Source organism: Zingiber officinale, chromosome 4A (assembly GCF_018446385.1).
Source record: "Zingiber officinale cultivar Zhangliang chromosome 4A, Zo_v1.1, whole genome shotgun sequence".
NCBI lineage: Eukaryota > Viridiplantae > Streptophyta > Magnoliopsida > Zingiberales > Zingiberaceae > Zingiber > Zingiber officinale.
In genome coordinates this window covers 150,881,878-150,899,767 of record NC_055992.1, presented here as the reverse complement: position 1 = coordinate 150,899,767, position 17,890 = coordinate 150,881,878, and the positions used below count along the sequence as shown (strand labels likewise).

The following is a 17,890-nucleotide window of genomic DNA, read 5'->3' as shown; positions in this document are numbered from 1 at the left end:
GCTCAGATATGAGCTATCTTTAACAATTTGCACCTCGGCGATCCACATTTCAGGAGAAATATGAACATATGTGAAGACTTCCACCTAGAATGCCGAGTTTGGGTTGCGCCCCTTTAGCAATTAGAGAAATTGATCTGTGCAGTAATTAACTTTGTCATTTGTCAACATATCTGTAGCGTTTTAGAAGTGTTGAAGTTGGGTGAGATAGTAATTATCCTACCTAATTAATCTTTTATCACCTATTTCAAGAAGAATATTAGGAAATAGAAAAATAACGGCAGTCGAAAAATATTATTAATAAAAAAAATTAACATGAATTAAATAATTATTTATAAAGACTCCAAACCCTAAGAGGTAAATAAAAAAATATATAAAAAGAAAGAAAAAACACCCATAATCTTAAAATCATAAACAAACTCTAAATCCCAAAATTAAAAAAAATAAAAATGATCAAAAATATCTTAAATATAAAAAAAATAAAAATTATATAAAAATAAAAATTATCAAAAATAATAATAAAAAACTTTGAATCCTCATGTATTAATCATTTTAGAAAAAATTCATCCTAAAATTTAGAATAGTATTAGATGAGAACCTAATAGAAAGATTATCTGGTATCAATTTGCCAAGTATTTATTGTGGATAGATATATACTAGATATATACTTGATATAAACTAACATATTTAGATACAGAGCAATATACAACAAATGCTCTCGTTATCTCTGTTGATGTAGTTGAATCAAAATCAAAAGTCTCTCCCAATCCTTTGGCAATGAAGTCTGTTTCATTCCATAGCAGACCAATGGTTATAAAACTTATATTTATCTTCTTGTTCTGAGCACGGTATAAGCCAATGACTTCTATGCAGTCGTCAAGACAGTGTAAAGGAATAGTTGCAAGGTCATTATTCATTATTATGTGCATGCTATGGAAACCTAAAGGGACAAGATCCTTCTCCAAATCATCCTCATCTACCTTGACGGGACCACCATCTCCAAACCCAACAATGGCTCAGATTTCCTCAAGCTTCTCCAATTCAATGCGACACAAGACTCTCCTCTTGAGTGCTCTTTCAACTGCCATTACCACGTTCTGCAGTTCCTACAAGTCTCATGCAATGATGTAATTTGCCTGGTCCAAGTCTACCTTGGGCAATCTCAAATTCCAAGTGATCCCGTTCGAAAACGGTGAAGAAAACTAGCTAGGAATGTGGCTCCTCAATTGATTGTGTAAAGACTCCGCTCCACTCTGTAACATAAAGAATGTCAGTGTTAGATTAGGAAAGGGGTCCCTGACGTTGGCCCTCCGACGCTCAAGTCAGTCACCGGAATAATAGAAAGACGACGGAGAAATGTAGCAACAACGAGAGGACGAGCATAAATAACGCATACCTCCGCCGATGCATGAACCCTGACCCTCTTTATATAGTACTCTAGTAGCAGACGTGCACGCTTCTTAAGGTGCATGCACATTTTCCCAACTGTCCTATGAAAAGACACGCCAGAAAAATGTCTCTGACATCATTCCTTAACAAGGCACACAAATCCTTGACATGACAGTAGAAGCTTCCGTCATACGATTTGTTTATTGACCATGCTTTGTTGTCAGCGACATTAACTCCCAGAAGGATATCATGAGTTGTCTCACTGTTGGACCGAGCGGGGGAGCTGCTCGGCTAACATTCTCTATCTGGTCGCTCAAGGCTGTTCTTCTCCATAGTTGCTCGGCTCAGTAGGTCATCCCTTGAACGGCCGGACAGGCGGTTCGGTCGGACTAGCATTCACTTGGTCACGGTTGTAAGCATCTAATATCCTCTCTATATGGTCATCCCGGCCAGATGAGCGATATGTTCAGATGAACCTTCGTCGATCAGATCCTTCATGCCCGCTCGGCACGTTGCCACCCGGTCGGCCAACTTTGGTGAGTCAATGGTTTCCTTCCTTTGACCACCTTAACTTTGATCTCTATGTCGGCCGCATTTTGCACCTTTGACTCGTCTTTGGTATGCCCTTTTTACCACTGCATCACAAGTCTTCCCCTCAAGTCTAGTCAAAGGAGGTTGTAAGCCTTACTGACTGAATGAGTAGTGTCTTCGGTGACCTCCAAGGCCGATCGGACATTCTAGGCTTTAGAGCCACCGCTCAGCTACATCTTACTGACGTGGGTTTAGAGCTACCACTCGGCTATGGTGAACGTTGAAGCTACTTTCTGCCATGGGTTTAGAACTGTCGTAGTGGGTGAACCACTGCCTCGTACCCGTACACTAGATGGAATGGGGTTATGTCGGTCGTCTCTCTTGGTATGGTGCGATAAACCCACAATACACTTGGGAGTTCGTCGGCCTAGCTACCCTTGGCATGGTCAAGCCGACCCCGAAGTCCTCTGAGGATTTCTTTATTGGTGACTTCCGCCTGGTCGTTACTTTGAGGGTAGGCCATTGACGTGAAGATCTGCAAGATGTCATAGCCCATACACCATTCTCTAAGCCTTCACCCTGAGAACCGTCTTCCATTGTCCGAGACGAGTTTGCGAGGGATGCCGAACCGACACAGGATGTTTTACCATATAAATTTGATAACCATGTGCTCGGTTATCTTGTCGAGCGGCTCAGCCTCCACTCACTTTGAGAAATAATCTACTGCCATGAGTAGAAATCTTCGTAACCTGGTCACCTAGGAAATAGTCCAACGACGTCCATGCCCTACTAGTCGAATGGATAGGATATGGTGGATGCTTTCAACTCTTCAATAGGTCGGTATGGGATGTTCTGGTACTTCTGGCAAGATAAGCAAGTGGTCACCGCCCGAGCGGCGTCATGTTACAATGTGGGCTAGAAGTATCCAGTCAGTAGGATCTTGCGAGCCAATGATCTGCCATCTGGATGACTACTGCAGGAGTCTTGGTGAACTTCTTGCAGGATATACTCAAAGTCATCCAATCCAATGCACTTGAGCAATAGCCTTGAGAAAGCTCTTTTATATAACTGATTTCCAATTAGGGTGAACCGTTGAGCCCTCTTTTTTAACAAACGAGCTTCCTCCCGGTCAACCGGTGTGGCCCTCGCTCGGAGGAACTCAATCAGCTGCATCCTCCAATCACTTGGGGAGTCCATTCTAGCTATCCTATCGATATGTGCCACCAGTAGAACCTAATCGACTAACTTATCTATGGCAATCGGAGATAAAGAACTTGCTAACTTGGCCAGCTCGTCAGCATACTGGTTGTTCGACTGGGGGATCTTTTGTACAATGACTTCTTGGAAACTTATCTTCAATTTCTCGAAAGCTTCGGCATACAGCTTAAGTCGGGTGTTATTTATCTCGAACATTCTCGACAGTTGCTCAGTTGTCAGCTGAGAATCCGAATGGAAGAGGACTCTTGTGGCTCCCACATGCCGAGCTGCTTGCAAACCAGCTATCACGGCCTCATATTCTGCCTCATTATTTGTGTCTTGATAATCCAGCCACATGGACAACTACATCTTATCCTCACGCAGTGATATTAATAGGATGCCTATTCCACTACCTTGCCAAGTGGATGAGCCGTCAACATATATCTTCCAAGTCACGTTCAGCTCGACGTGCTGTACTCAGTGACAAAATTAGCTAAGGTTTAGGCCTTGATTGTCGTTCGGGGTTGATATTGTACGTCAAACTCACTTAGCTCGGTGGTCCACTTAATCAGCCGTCCGGATGCCTCCAGGTTAAGGATGACCCTTCCTAGCACACTTTTAGTTAGCACCACGATGGGATGTGAGAGAAAGTATGGATGAAGCCTCTAAGCGGCGAGTACTAGTCCGAACACCGAGACAGGTGTAGCGGGACACTACATCTTCCAATATATGATTTAAGAAATATACTGGCTGTTGTTCAGAGCCGTCTGTTGCACCAGCGTCGAGCCAACCGCATGCTTTATGGACGACAAATATACCAGAGTGACTCGCTGGTGATGGGCTTTTCTAGTACAGGTAGGGAAGTAAGTTATTTCTTAAGTTCTTCTAGCGCCTTGTCGCATTCTGAGTCCCACTAGAATTTCATCACACGATGCAGTATCTTGAAGAACGGGTGACTCCGGTTGGACAATTTGGAGATGAATCTTAATAATGCGGTGATCCGTCCAGTCAGCCATTGGGCCTCCTTTAAGTTGTGGGGTGGGGGCATATCCTGCAGCACCTTCACTTTGCTCGGATTTGCCTCGATTCCCCACTCGATCATGATATAACTGAGGAAGTGGCCACTCTTCACCCCCAAACAGGCACTTGTTCAGGTTCAGTTTGATCTCATACGTCCTCAGGGCTCAGCAAGTTTTTTCGATATCTGCGCAAAGGTCAGTGGCTCGGTTGTAATGAAGCAGACCTTCTCTTTGTCTTCCTTGTCGAGCGGCACTTGATGGTAGCCTTGGTATGTATCAAACATGCAGATCAGCTGTAACGACCACCCTTCTTACTACTACTACACTCTAAGGATGACCGTTACTTAACTACTAACTCTACTTAACCGGTATGATTAAAAAGTACATGGAAACCCTACCGAAAAATTTTGGCAGAACCTCCCCTGTACCGGTGACCATATTCAACAATACATGCAATATATACTCAGCCACAAGCGGCTGGAACACATATCAATCAACCACGCAGTTAAATAAGTATCAAACACACAAATATCTACTTACTAAACTGGACTCATCCTACATGCAATCTAAACAGAATAATCTCAAATGACATGAACTTAAAATACAACTCAAATGTTTACAATAACTAAAATGTGGAAACTAAAATTAAAACTTCTTTCCTAGTCCCAAGGCTTCCATAGTCCTGGCATCACACATCCTTCGAACACCTCCTTGTCGCCTTCCTTTCTATATCTTTTCCTTTCCTGTATCTGCAGTAAGAGGAAGTGCAATCTATAAGCAAAATTTGCTTAGTAAGTGCTATCTAACTCACAAAATCACGAATGTGCATGTATACGAAAAGAACTAGAAACTTTATGCTCTAAAAAGAAATAAAGCATAAACATAACTTCTCATGTCAAACTAATAGCAAAGAAAAGCTAAGGAATCTACTCATGTAATTCTAATAGCTAATCATGCTACTCATCTAATAGGTAAACATGAAAACTACTCATCCACTAGATAAACATGGTAGAATAAAGAACTAAACTTACTGATTTTCAGAACTATATGAAACTTATTTCATTTGTTCTAACTTAATCTTTAATACTTTATGTTTATGTAAAACTCGTTTTACTTATTCAAAAACTTATACTTATAATACTTCAAAATAATAATCAACTTCTCCTTGGGCCCGGCAACTGTGCTTTTACTTTTGTAACGACCCGACCCATTTGGCGGCCCATTTGGCGACCCTCGGGTCGTCGACCGTCGACCGTCGGCCGTGCCGTTACTACTAGGTTATCTAAACCTAGGGACGACTATGGGAGCCCAACCCAAGGACAACTGAGAGTCCAGCACAGTGTCACTGATAAAAGTAAAATACTTGTGATCTTTTAATACTTCTATATAATGCCTCGGCATTTTCTTTAGCACCTTGTGTGCCAAAATCCCTAAAGTCTTGACTTTGGGATCTACTTAAGGCCTTGGCCTTTTTCTTTCTTTTCTTTATCTTTCTTATACTTGTTAATACTTCTAAAAGAATACTTCTTTAAAAGAAACTGAAATGTTTAAGCAAAATCTAACTTTGAAATGCTTAATCCAAAAATCTGCCTACTATGCTAATAAAATTCTGCATATTAAAATCTGCATACTATACTTATAAAAAATCTGCATGCTATGCTTATAAAAATCTGCACATGTTCAGCTAAGGGTAAATGAATTCTGCACACTAATACTTAATAAAAATCTGCACACTAACATGCTGCATATTAAGCTGACACAATTCTGCATATTAAGCTCTAAAGATACTAGAAACTGATTGTTTTAGAAGGAAGGCTACTCATGCACATCTAATAACATAAGAAACTAGAAATCTGCTCATGTTATTCCAATAGCAAAGGAACTAGAAACCTAAATCTGCACATGTTCATGTTATTTACTAATATCTAAATAGCAAAGGAACTGAATGAATATATAAATGCACACTTGAATGAATCTGTTCATGCCTACTTCTACTTGAATGAATATAAATGCTCACTTGAATAAATCTGCTCATGTTATTCCAATAGCAAAGGAACTAGATGCTAAAAGAGGACTAAAATTCTGTTAGTCAAATTCTCGCATGAACAAGAAGAGAAATGCATAATCGTTACCAATAAAACATGCATTGAGTTTGTAGCATGCAAAAGCATAGAACCAAAACTAACATAACCTACTAATTTATCTCTTAAACATGGTTAGGTTTGCCATTCCTAAACATTATTATATGAACTGAATATTATATAAATTAGTTTAGAACATGCACAATTTATATAGAACCAAAACATGATATCATGATAAGAAATCAATCTAACCTTACAAGCTGTAGAATTACCAAATTCACAAAATTATAGAAACTAATTAAGAGTATTAACATAATTAAAATCATGCACAATTCATTTAACTCAAACATGATATCATGACCAGGAAATAAGCCAACCTTCTAAGCTATAAAATTTCCAACCTTCACCAGATTATAGAAGCTAATTAAGATCATTAATATAATTGCTCTACTGAAAATATAGCAGCCCTAAAGGACCACTGTTAATGCACGGCAGAAACAAAGGGAATTGCTACTAGAATCCCAAAATCTGCATTGTTTCTCATGCTCACTGCCAAGAACAGCAAAAATCCGAAGCAAGCAAACTACAAGCTAAACAAACAAACAAGCAAACCCCATTTCCTTTCATTGAAGCACACGGTAGAAATCTCAAGACCAAAATTTACAATATACATCGCATTCCAAGAGAACCAGATCCGGAACCCCTCTTACCACAGGTGAGTAAGCGACTTACCTCTTCTTAAACCTACAACCAAAACAACTTCTAGGGCTTGCGAAAATTGCAAGCTTCGACTCCTTCGTGCTTACGGTTCCTCCTCGACGCAAGAATCACGACGGTGAAGAACCACCCCGAGTTAGCCACCCACCGGCCGCCGGAATCGTGCCCTAGCCGCGGCTTGTTTCCGCCCGAGCTGCCTTTGTCGCGCGAGAGAGGAAGGGATCGGGAGGGAAAAGGATTAGGTTTAGGTCACGGGAAAATTAAGCCTTAAGTTTCTCTTTTAAATTCCCGGATTCCATTAACTTCCTTAAATAAAATTTCCTACCTTTTCTAAACAGAACCGGTGGCTAGATCACTTGGTCAGCCGGGTTTTGACCGAGCCAAAGGCCGCAGGTTCAAATCCCCAGCCGAGCCTTTTATTCTCCTTTTATTTTGCTATTAACTATTTATTACTTAAATACAATTCGACCCTTAATTGATTAAGTAATAACTGCTAGCTCAGTTGGTTAGCCGGGTTTTGCTCGGGTCAGGGGTTGCAGGTTCAAGCCTCAGCTTGGACATTTTTTTGTCGAAACTTCTTTCGTTTAGTAAAAATACCAAACGACCTCCAAAAATTACATAAAAATATTCTATAAATTCCTAAAAATCTCTAGAATTTTTCTAAAGCATTTCTAGATTTTAATAAGGTCTTTTAGGACTCCAAATCGTGAAATTTGGGGTGTTACATCAGCTTCCAGCCCACCGTGGAATCCACCATTTGATCTATACAAGGCAGGAGATAGAAGTCCTTTGGGCAAGCTTTGTTTAAGTCGCAGAAGTTGATGCGAACTCGCCACTTGTTGCCCCACTTGGAGACTAGCACAACGTTGGCCAGCCAGATCAGAAATTGAAACTCGTGGATGTGATCAGCCTCCAGCAATTTTTCTATTTTTGCTCAGATGATTTGATTTTGCTCTAAACTTAAGTCCCTCTTTCTCTGTTTCACCGACTGAGCATCTAGTCGGATGTGAAGCTCGTGCTGCGCAATGCTCAGCGAGATGACTGGGAGCCCATAAGTTGACCAGGCAAATACATCGTGGTTTTGCCTAAGGCAGGCGACCATCTCTGCCTTCTTCTTTTTTGTCAGGTCGGTGGCCATAATGTTGTGGCTTCCGACCGGCTAGGATAGATCTAAACTTCCTTTTTTTTCATTGTAGACCAGCGCAAGCGGTTCCTCTATGATTATGTTCACCTCCAAATGCTGAGTCTTCTGAGCGGCCCTTGCCTCTGAGTTAACCATCTCGATGTAGCACTGCCTAGCGGCCAATTGATCGCCTTTGACTTCGCTTACTGTATTGTCACTAGAAACTTGATCTTCTGACAGAAAGTGGACACTATGACTCAGAACTCGTTTAGGACTGGTTGGCCCAATATGACATTGTAGGCAGATGTCGCATCTATCATAATGAAATTTGTGGTCCTGCTCCTCTTGAGAGGCTCCTCTTTGAGTGATATGGCTAGCCGAGTTTTGCCGATTGGTAATATTTCATTACCCGTGAACCAGTACAACGGGATCATCATGGGCTGCAAGTCACTCGGGTCGATTTACAGCTGGTCAAACGCCTTCTTGAAGATGATATTCACTGAGCTACCCTGTATCCATGAAAGTTCAGTAAATAGTATAATTAGCTATTATCGCTCGGATGATCAATACGTCATCGTGAGGGATCTCCATGTTGGTTGGTCCTAGGAAGATCGTGTCGGTTTCACTGTACAAAAATTTTGTACAAGTGTCGAACCTTTCCTAACAACCTATTGTGTTCTTAGAAATTAAATTCGGAATCGCAAACGGAACTTAACATTGTTGATTATATTCCAAATTTAACTTATCTGTTCTTTTAGATTTAGACTTGGATCGCAAACGATACTTAATATTATTGATCCAAATCCACCCATGTTACAAATTCAATAAAATATTAATTTCGAAAATCGGTTCACAGGTCAAACATGGCGAGGCACTTGACCTTCTTGGGTATGGGAACATCCACCACTGTATCGACAAAACCTCTTAATGAAATTCAATATTTAATTTCCTTATATAACCCTAGGTTTAACCAAAAGGAATAATTGAATCACAAATTCGAAAAATAAAAAAAAAACACAAACTCGAATCATAAATTCGAAACCTAGAATTATATGTCTCTTGTGTTTGGAATTCATACAAAGAAAAACTAGTATGATGCGGAAAACAATTACTAGTTATACCTTTCTTTGTAAGCAACAATCTCTTGATCTTCTACCATATTCCTCTTCTTATCTCGGACGTTGTGTGGGCAACGATCTACCGAGATGAGAACCACCCAAACCCTTCTTCTTCCTACTTGCAAGTTTTGGCCAAGCACTCCTCCTTGAGATGAAGATTTTCGGCCACTACCATCAAGCTCCAAGGGATGCTAGAAACAAAGCCTCCTTTCTCTCCTTCTTCTCCAAGCTAGAACTGGCCACCAACAAGAGCTCCAAGAGAGGGATGAAACCGGCCACTAAAGAAGAAGAGAAGAAGAGAAGAGGAGAAGAGCAAGGTCTAGGGCCGGCCACCACCAAGGAAGAGAGGGAGGAGAATAGAATAGAGTTGTCACCCATGAAGACACCCTTACCCCCTCTTTTATAATCCTTGATCTTGGTAAATAATGAAAATTTAAATAAAAACTTCCTTATTTTCTTTGCCATGAAAAGAAAAATTTTAATTGATTAAAACCAATTTCCTTTTCCTAAATATCATGGTCGGCCACCTCATTGCTCCAAACAAGGAAAGTTTTAACACAAAATTAAAACTTCTTAATTTGTTTTCGGAAATTTTAAAATAAAGATTTCTCTAATAATTTTTCCCTTCATGGTTGGTTATAAAAGAAATTATATAAATTAAAATCTCTCTATTAAAACATGTGGATGATTTCCAAAAAGAAAAGTTATCTTTTAAAATTAAAATCTTCCTCTCAATCTACAAATAAGGAAAGATATCAAATCTTTTCTTAATCTTTTGTAGAAACTTATAAAAGAAAAAAATTTATAATTTTAAAAATCTCTTTTAAATCATGAACATGGTTACAAAAAAGGAAAGTTTTCTCAAAATTAAAATCTTCTTTTCAATCTACAAATAAGGAAAGATATCAAATCTTTTCTTAATCTTTTGTAAAAAGTTATAAAAGAAAAGATTTATAATTTTAAAACTCTCTTTCAAAACCATGGAATCCACATAAGAAAAATTTTAAAAAATTAAAATCCTTTTAATTTGATGTGGTCGGTCACACCAAGCTTGGGTTCAAGCTAGGGTCGGCCACACAACTTGGCTCATCCTATTTGCTTGGCCGGCCCAAGCTTGGGTTCCAAGCTTGCTTGGCTGGCCACCTTAGGATGGGTATAAAGGTGGATATAATACTTTATAAATAAGATGCTACGATAGGAACCGAGAGGAGGAATTGGTTTTGGTCTCCCGATGAAATTAAGCTTCTCGTGTTCGCCCCGAACACCCAACTTAATTTCATCAATAATAATTTATTCCACTAAAAAATTATTATTGAACTACCGCACCAATCCCAAATTTTATTTTGGGCTCCTTCTTATTATGAGTGTGTTAATCTCCCTGTGTTTAAGATGTCGAATGCCCACTAATTAAATGAGTTACTGACAACTCATTTCAATTAATATCTTAGTCCAAGAGTAGTACCACTCAACCTTATCGTCATGTCGGACTAAGTCTACCTGCAGGGTTTAACATGACAATCCTTATGAGCTCCTCTTGGCGACATTATCAACCTAGATTACTAGGACACAATTTCCTTCTATAATCAACAACACACACTATAAGTAATATTATTTCCCAACTTATCAGGTCTTTTGATTTATCGAGCTAAATTTCACCCTTTGATAAGTTAAAAAAATAAATACTAAATATATGTGCTTGTTATTATATTTGGATTAAGAGCACATACTTCCATAATAACTAAGGTCTTGTTCTTTTATTAAGTCAGTATAAAAAAAGAACTTACCTTAAATGGTCCTGCTCAATACACTTAGAGTGTACTAGTGTAATTTATTAGTCAAGATAAACTAATACCTAATTACACTACGACTATTCCAATGGTTTGTTCCTTTCCATCTCAGTCATGAGCTACTATTTATAATTTATAAGGAATTGATAACATGATCTTCTATGTGTGACACCACACACCATGTTATCTACAATATAAATTAATCGAACAACTACACTTAACTTATAAATGTAGATATTTGACCAATATGATTCTTATTTCTAAGTAAATGTTTATACAAAAATCTAGGCTTTTAGTATACATTCTAACACTCCACACCCTCCAGATCATGGGGACCAAGCTGATCTCTGGTCCCTCGACCTTCTCTTGCTGCATCCTACAACATCTCTAGTCGTCGGGCATGCGATTTCCTTACTCTATTGGAATCACCATCAATCGGCCCTTCGACCATCATTCTGATTTCCCCCTGAGCCGCATTACTTCGATTTTCTTCCTCCCGAGCTGAAGGTCGAGCTCGCTCAGTCGAAGCTCAGGCAGGACTTGCATTTCCTCTTCGTTGAGGCTAATGTTGATGCTGCTCGGTCGCCGGTCTCTCTTCTTCCCTTCCCCTGTCAGATTGGCGTCGATGATGCTGATCGGGAGAGGGTGAACGACGGCGATATCTTGGAGGAACCAGTAGACTTGAAACTGGCCTTAAGTAGTAGAAGTCCCAGGTATTGTGCGTCGTCGAGCGATGGTAGGAGCATAACAATGGTGTCCACTGTCTGCCATTCACAGCCTTCAATCGCTCTACCTCCACATGCTACACTGCATGGGCTCGAGGCTCTTGATGTGGCTGCGTTGCTCCCAATCGAGGGCCCTTTAGTGGTTGATGGTTATTGGTCGGTCGTCGTTCAGAGGGAGCAGTATGTTCAATGGGAACTTCCTTTCTTCCTTTGTGTCGCTTGGGCCTCCTCCATGTTGATGTATTTGGTGGTGCGCCTGAGCAGGTGATCAAAGTTTTTTGGCAGTTTCCAGATGAGTGGGCTAAAGAATTCGCCTTCGATAAGCCCTTACGAGAAGGCGCTCACCAATATCTTTGGGGTGACCGATGGGATATCCATAGTCACTTGATTGAACCTCTTGATGTAGGCTCTCAATGCCTCCTTGGGCCTTTGCTTCACAGTGAACAAGTTAATGTTCGTCTTCTAGTAATGGTGGCTGCTGGCAAAATGATGTAAAAATGCCGCTCGGAAGTCATTGAAGTTGTCGATTGATCCGATCGGCAACGATCTAAACCATCTCTGTGTTGATCCGGAAAGGGTGGTGAGGAAGACTCGGTACTTCACTCTATCAGTGTATTGATGGAGCGTGGTCGTGTTATCAAACTTGATCAGATGGTCCTCCTGGTCGATTGTCCCATTGTACTCCCTGATCGTTGATGGAGTGTAGTGTCGCAGTAATGGGTCGTCCAGGATCCCCTGAGAGAATTATTGGTTGACCCATTCAGGAGAATCGTCGATCCTTGGTGCCTTTCCATTCCATCCGTCTCGAATAGGTGCATCGTCCGAGGAGGATCCTTGCCCTCTATCCGCTCGTCCTTGTTCCTCTGAAAGAGTGTGGAACAACACCCAATAAAAGGGGATCGACGCATTTGGTGCATCTTCATATATGCCGATTAGCTTCTTATTTTGCCCCTAAATGGATATATTTTTTGCTTGGTCTCTGTAGCCAGCCTATTGTCTCGTTGCTAATGCCGTAGGTTCATTTTCTTGGAGCTTGGCCATCGCCTGCTGTTGCTGCTCCATCATCTTGGCCATTCGGACTTGTATCAGCATGTCCAACTCCTCCTTCGTCAGTGTCACAGTCATGAGTCATCGAGCATCCTCCATCTTCACATCTCGGATATAGGTTGAGTTCCCACAGACGGTGCTAATATAATCCTATCCAAAAACAGTGAAGACGGCTGGCTAGGGATGTGGCTCCTCGGTCGACAGTGTGAAGACTCCGTTTGACTCTGCAACACAAAAAATGTCAATGTCGGGCCAGGGAAGGGGTCCCGGTATTGACCTTCCGACACTTAAGTGAGTCACCAGAATAATAGAAAGACTGCAAAGAAATGTAGCAACAACGAGAGCTCAAGCATAAATAACGCATACATCCGCCGGTGCATGAGCCCCTTTTATAAAGTGCTCCAATAGCAGACGTGCATGTTTTTCAAGTTGCATGCATGTTTTCCCAACTGTCTTATGAAAAGACATACCAGAAAAGTGTCTTTGACACCATTCCTTAACAGGACGTACAAATCCTTGACATGACAGTAAGAGCTTCCGTCGTACTATTTGTCTATTGACCATGTCCTGTTGTCAGCGACACTAACTCCCAGAAGGATATGATGAGCTATCCCATTGTTGGGTCGAGTAGGGGAGCCGCTCGGCCAGGATTCTCCGTTCGATCGCTCAGGGTTGTTCTTCTCCGTAGTCACTCGGCTCAATAGATTGTCCCTTGCCCAGCTGGACAGGCGGTCCGGTCGGACTAGCATTCACTTGGTCACGGTTGTGAGCATCTAATATCCTCTCTATATGGTCATCTCGGCCGGATAAGTGATCTGCTCAGATGAGCCTTCTGGTTGATCGGATCCTTCATGCCCACTCAGCACGTTGCCACCCGGTCGGCTGCCTTTGGTGAGGCAACAGTTTCCTTCCTTTAGCTGCCTTGACTTTAACCTGTATGTCAACCGCATTTCATATCTTTGATTTATCTTTGGTATGCCCTTTTTACCACCGCATCACCCAGCCTTCCCCAAGAAGAATATTCTTCACAAGTGCTTGATGGACGTTTTCAAAAACCATTTCAGTATGGCCATTGATACGGTGCATGATTGTGGGGTCAGTAAGATGATGTGGTTAGGAGTCAAGACCACAGGATGGTCAGAAGTCAAGCTTACGTGGAGGTCAGAAGTCCAACCTCCATGGCTGGTCAAAAGTCAAGCTTATGTGGCTGGTCAGAAGTCAAGCTTATGTGGCTGGTCAGGAGTCAAGCTTACCTGGGGGGGCAGATACGTGGGGGTCAGAAGTCTAGCTTATGTGGCCAGGGTCAAAGTCTCAGCTGACAGGGCAGTCAAAGGAGAGGATCACAAGCAGAACAAAAACCAGCCTCGATAGCGATCAAGAACTGGGCCCATAGGTCAGGCACAGCTGAGGACGGAGCCCACAAGCCACGCAAAGGCTAGGCAAAGAAGGCCTCTGAAGTGGGTCAGGATACAGACCTGGCGTACAGGTCGGGACATACCAGCCATGGATAACAATAGACAAGTGCAAGTCGGGAAATAGACCGGTCGTGTAGGTCGGAACGTACATGCCATGGATAACAGCGGGCATAAGCAGGTCGGGGATACAGACCTGGCGTACAGGTCGGGACGTACAAGCCATGGATAACAGTAGGCAAATGCAGGTCAGGAAATAGACCTGGCGTACAGGTCGGGACATACAAGCCACGGATAATAGTAGAACAGATGCAGGTCGGGATACAGACCTGGCGTACAGGTCGGGACGTACAAGCCATGGATAACAGTAAGCAAATGCATGTCAGGAAACAGATCTGGCGTACAGGTCGGGACGTACAAGCCATGGATAACAGTAGACAAATGTAAGTCGGGAAACAGACCTAGCGTACAGGCCGGGACATACCTGCCATGGATAACAGTAGACAAGTGCAGGTCGGGAAACAGACCGGTCGTGCAAGTCGGAACGTACATGCCATGGATAACAGCGGGCATAAGCAGGTCGGGGAACAGACCGGTCGTGCAGGTCGGAACGTACAAGCCATGGATAGCAGCGGATCAAAGTAGGTCGGGATGCAGACCTAGCGTCCAGGCACTACAGGACAAACAAGCCAGGGAATCGTAACTGCTCGTCAAAGAATGTCAGAGAATAATCAGTGTGTCAGGGAATATGCTAACAGTCGGGGTTCATTCCCCTTTTGGTTCTGTCGCCAGCCTATCAGGAGAAGCCACGTGTCATTCACCGCCAGACAAAGCCTGACAGCCGGCATTCCCTGACACCCGCCAGGTCCCAGAAACATCCGTTGCAGTATAAAAAGGGATGCTTTGTCCCTTATGCAGGTAAGCTCACTCGTCATTTCTCACTAGTCTTTACTTTTCGTCCTTTCTCTGTGCGTTCTGGGGAAAAAGTACCTGACTTGAGCGTCGGAGGGCCTGACCCGGGGATTTTTTCCCTGGTTTCTGGTCTCTAACGACTCGTGGGCTCGTATGAGTGTGCGTAGAGCCGCAGTGTCATCGTCCTGGTCATCTTCCTTCGTCAACCGCCCGTGCGAACCTTTCAAGGGAGGTACCAGGTAGATCCAACGTCGCAGCGACTTTTCTTCAACTTCCAGTACATCAAGGTCCGCCTTCATCTGACTCAGCTTCGGGACGGGATCAGCCATGATGTGCATCATCAAAACCAAAAACGAGAGTCTTTTTATCCACACCCTAGAAGTATTGACATCCACTAAGATAATTGATTGTTGCTTAGGCAAAGCAACAAAAAAAAATTGTTTGTCCCATCACTATGAGGACTTTGCATCTAGGATCCATTGCTCCACTTGTCCATCACTTCTTTCCATTTATGATGTAGAAGTCATCTTGGCTAGTTATTGAACATTCAATGTTGGTTGCATCCGAAGATGCAACTTGTGGCTCAGTCATTGCAAATCCAGATCGAATGTTTCGTTCTAGCAAAGGAATCAACCACTCTTTTAGTTGCTCCTTGTTGCCATACCTCAACAAAACCTCCATATTCCATGTCTAGTGCGCACCATAGTTGAAAATTTACGGTGTCCAAATCAAACGACCCATAATCTCACACAGATATTCATACTCAAGGTTGGAAAGCCCAGCACCTAGTAAGTTGTTAGTCCAAGCTCCACCAGAAACGTGCCCTTCTCCTTCAAGTAGTTTTCTATACCAGCACTGTCATATGGAATCCATAATTCCAAAAGCCTTCCTTCGTGGCTAACAATTTTAACTTTTCATCTTCTAGATGAACAGTCCAACGGCTACTTGATTGTGCCATACTGTAAAACTCACTTTCTCTCGGGTATATTTGTTCTTGCAAAAATTTCAATAACTTCTTCCTAAGGTTCAAAACCTTTTGAGTGACCATAATTACTCCCTGCTCCATCATGGAGTATTGAGTCTCCTCTTCTAATGACACAGCTATCTTGGGACTCAAAATTCCACAGGGAGAGATATCAGGAAGAATAGATTCTAAATTAATAAATTCCAATGCAGAATCAATTAAGGCATTGACTAGCTTTCCAGAATACTGAGCTCGCTCACCACCTGAAGCATTACCCTAAATCCAACTATGGTATACACTTGCATAAATAAATGTGCCACGGAACAAAGAAAAAGCAATATAGAATTTCCATTCTCGAACAGTCCAAGACCTTCCAGCGGCAATACCTCCGAGCTTCTCCGCAAACAAATCAACAAGCTTGATGCCGTCTGAAGAAACCCCTTCCCGAGTCATCTTAACATCTTGTCTAAATTTGTTCATTTCCTTCCCTTGGTATCCTTCGTCCACAAGAATTCCTTCATTCAGAACAAGTTCAAGTCTAGCGACAACAACTTGTTCAGCACAAACAATTGATGAGCAACGATCTGCAGATGATGCATGATCCTCCTTCACTTCCTCAATCTCAGATGACCTAGAAGACTTTGCCGAATTCTTAGTTTCCTTGATTTTAGTAGACATCCCTTCTTGAATTGTTGATGATTCAGCTAAAATACTCTCATTAGCCTCCTTTAAATTTTCAAAAATCTCAGCAGTGACATGAGAAACACTAGCACAATGTACTAGTTTATGAGTGCTAGGAGGGGGCATATTTGTCTTTGTTTCATAGGATAATTCCAACAGATTGATTTCCATGTTATTGGGTTTCATGACATTAGACTTGAGATGGCTTCTTTCTTCTTGTATACTCATTTGCATCATATAGTTCTTTTTCTTTCAAAAAGCTCTATCAGATCTCATGTTTGGTTCTTATCCAAAGACTCTATCTCCTCCATAGTACTCATCTATTTGTCCTTCTCTGAGCTATGTATTGCCTCCTTAAAAATAGTAAGATCTCCACTATATATGATAAGTACATAAGAAATCAATTGCTCAAAACCATACATAATTGGTAGTTTGATTGTACGTCGGGTCTTTTCTGTGGCTATAGTATGAAATACCATGTGCTTTGACCTAGCATCATCAAAATTATAGGTTTCTAACTCCACCTGCACAAATGCCACCCAGGAAACCCCCTAATGGATGTCATCACAGATAAGAAGTTTCACTCGTGTCGTCGGTCATGGGTTGTGCTTCGACCATGTAGTAGTCCACATAACCCATCCCGGGCTAGTGTGGTAGTCGACGTGGATCCTCTTCGGCTGAGGCTTTATAAACTTTCATGCAGGTAAGTGAAGCTATGATGTTTTTTAGAAACTTGCAAAGACTACTTCTTTCTATCTTTCTCTTTCGAGCTCTTCATGCTTCTCTTTGTCTCTTTACTGATTTGACCATTAGAAGGGAAATGACAACAATGCCGGCCATCGACTAGCATACATTGATTTTCATCAAGGCCTCATTTGTACGAGGATCCCTTGTAACTGCCAACTAAAGAGGAGAAAAGAAGGAAGAGATCTGAGCGAGCGAAAAGCGACACCATCATTTTATTTTTCTCGAGTATGCTGTAACATGGTTTTTTTTTATTAAAAATTACATTTCTACTAATCACCACCTTGTTTACCTTAGAATCCCAAAGTTTAAAATTTTTCACCCCTTTCTGAAAACAAAAAAAAATATATACTATCTAGACTTTATATCCATATTTAATCTGTCTTCACTAGAAATATGCATGCAGGTTAGATATCCAAACACTCTCAGACTAATCAATTGGATTA

At 41.6% G+C, this 17,890-nt stretch overlaps 1 pseudogene; it reads right to left on the bottom strand.

The window, feature by feature from the left end:
- Positions 1–1,013: 1,013 nt before the first annotated feature.
- LOC121972933 lies at positions 1,014–16,871 on the bottom strand (annotated as a pseudogene).
- Positions 16,872–17,890: the final 1,019 nt, after the last annotated feature.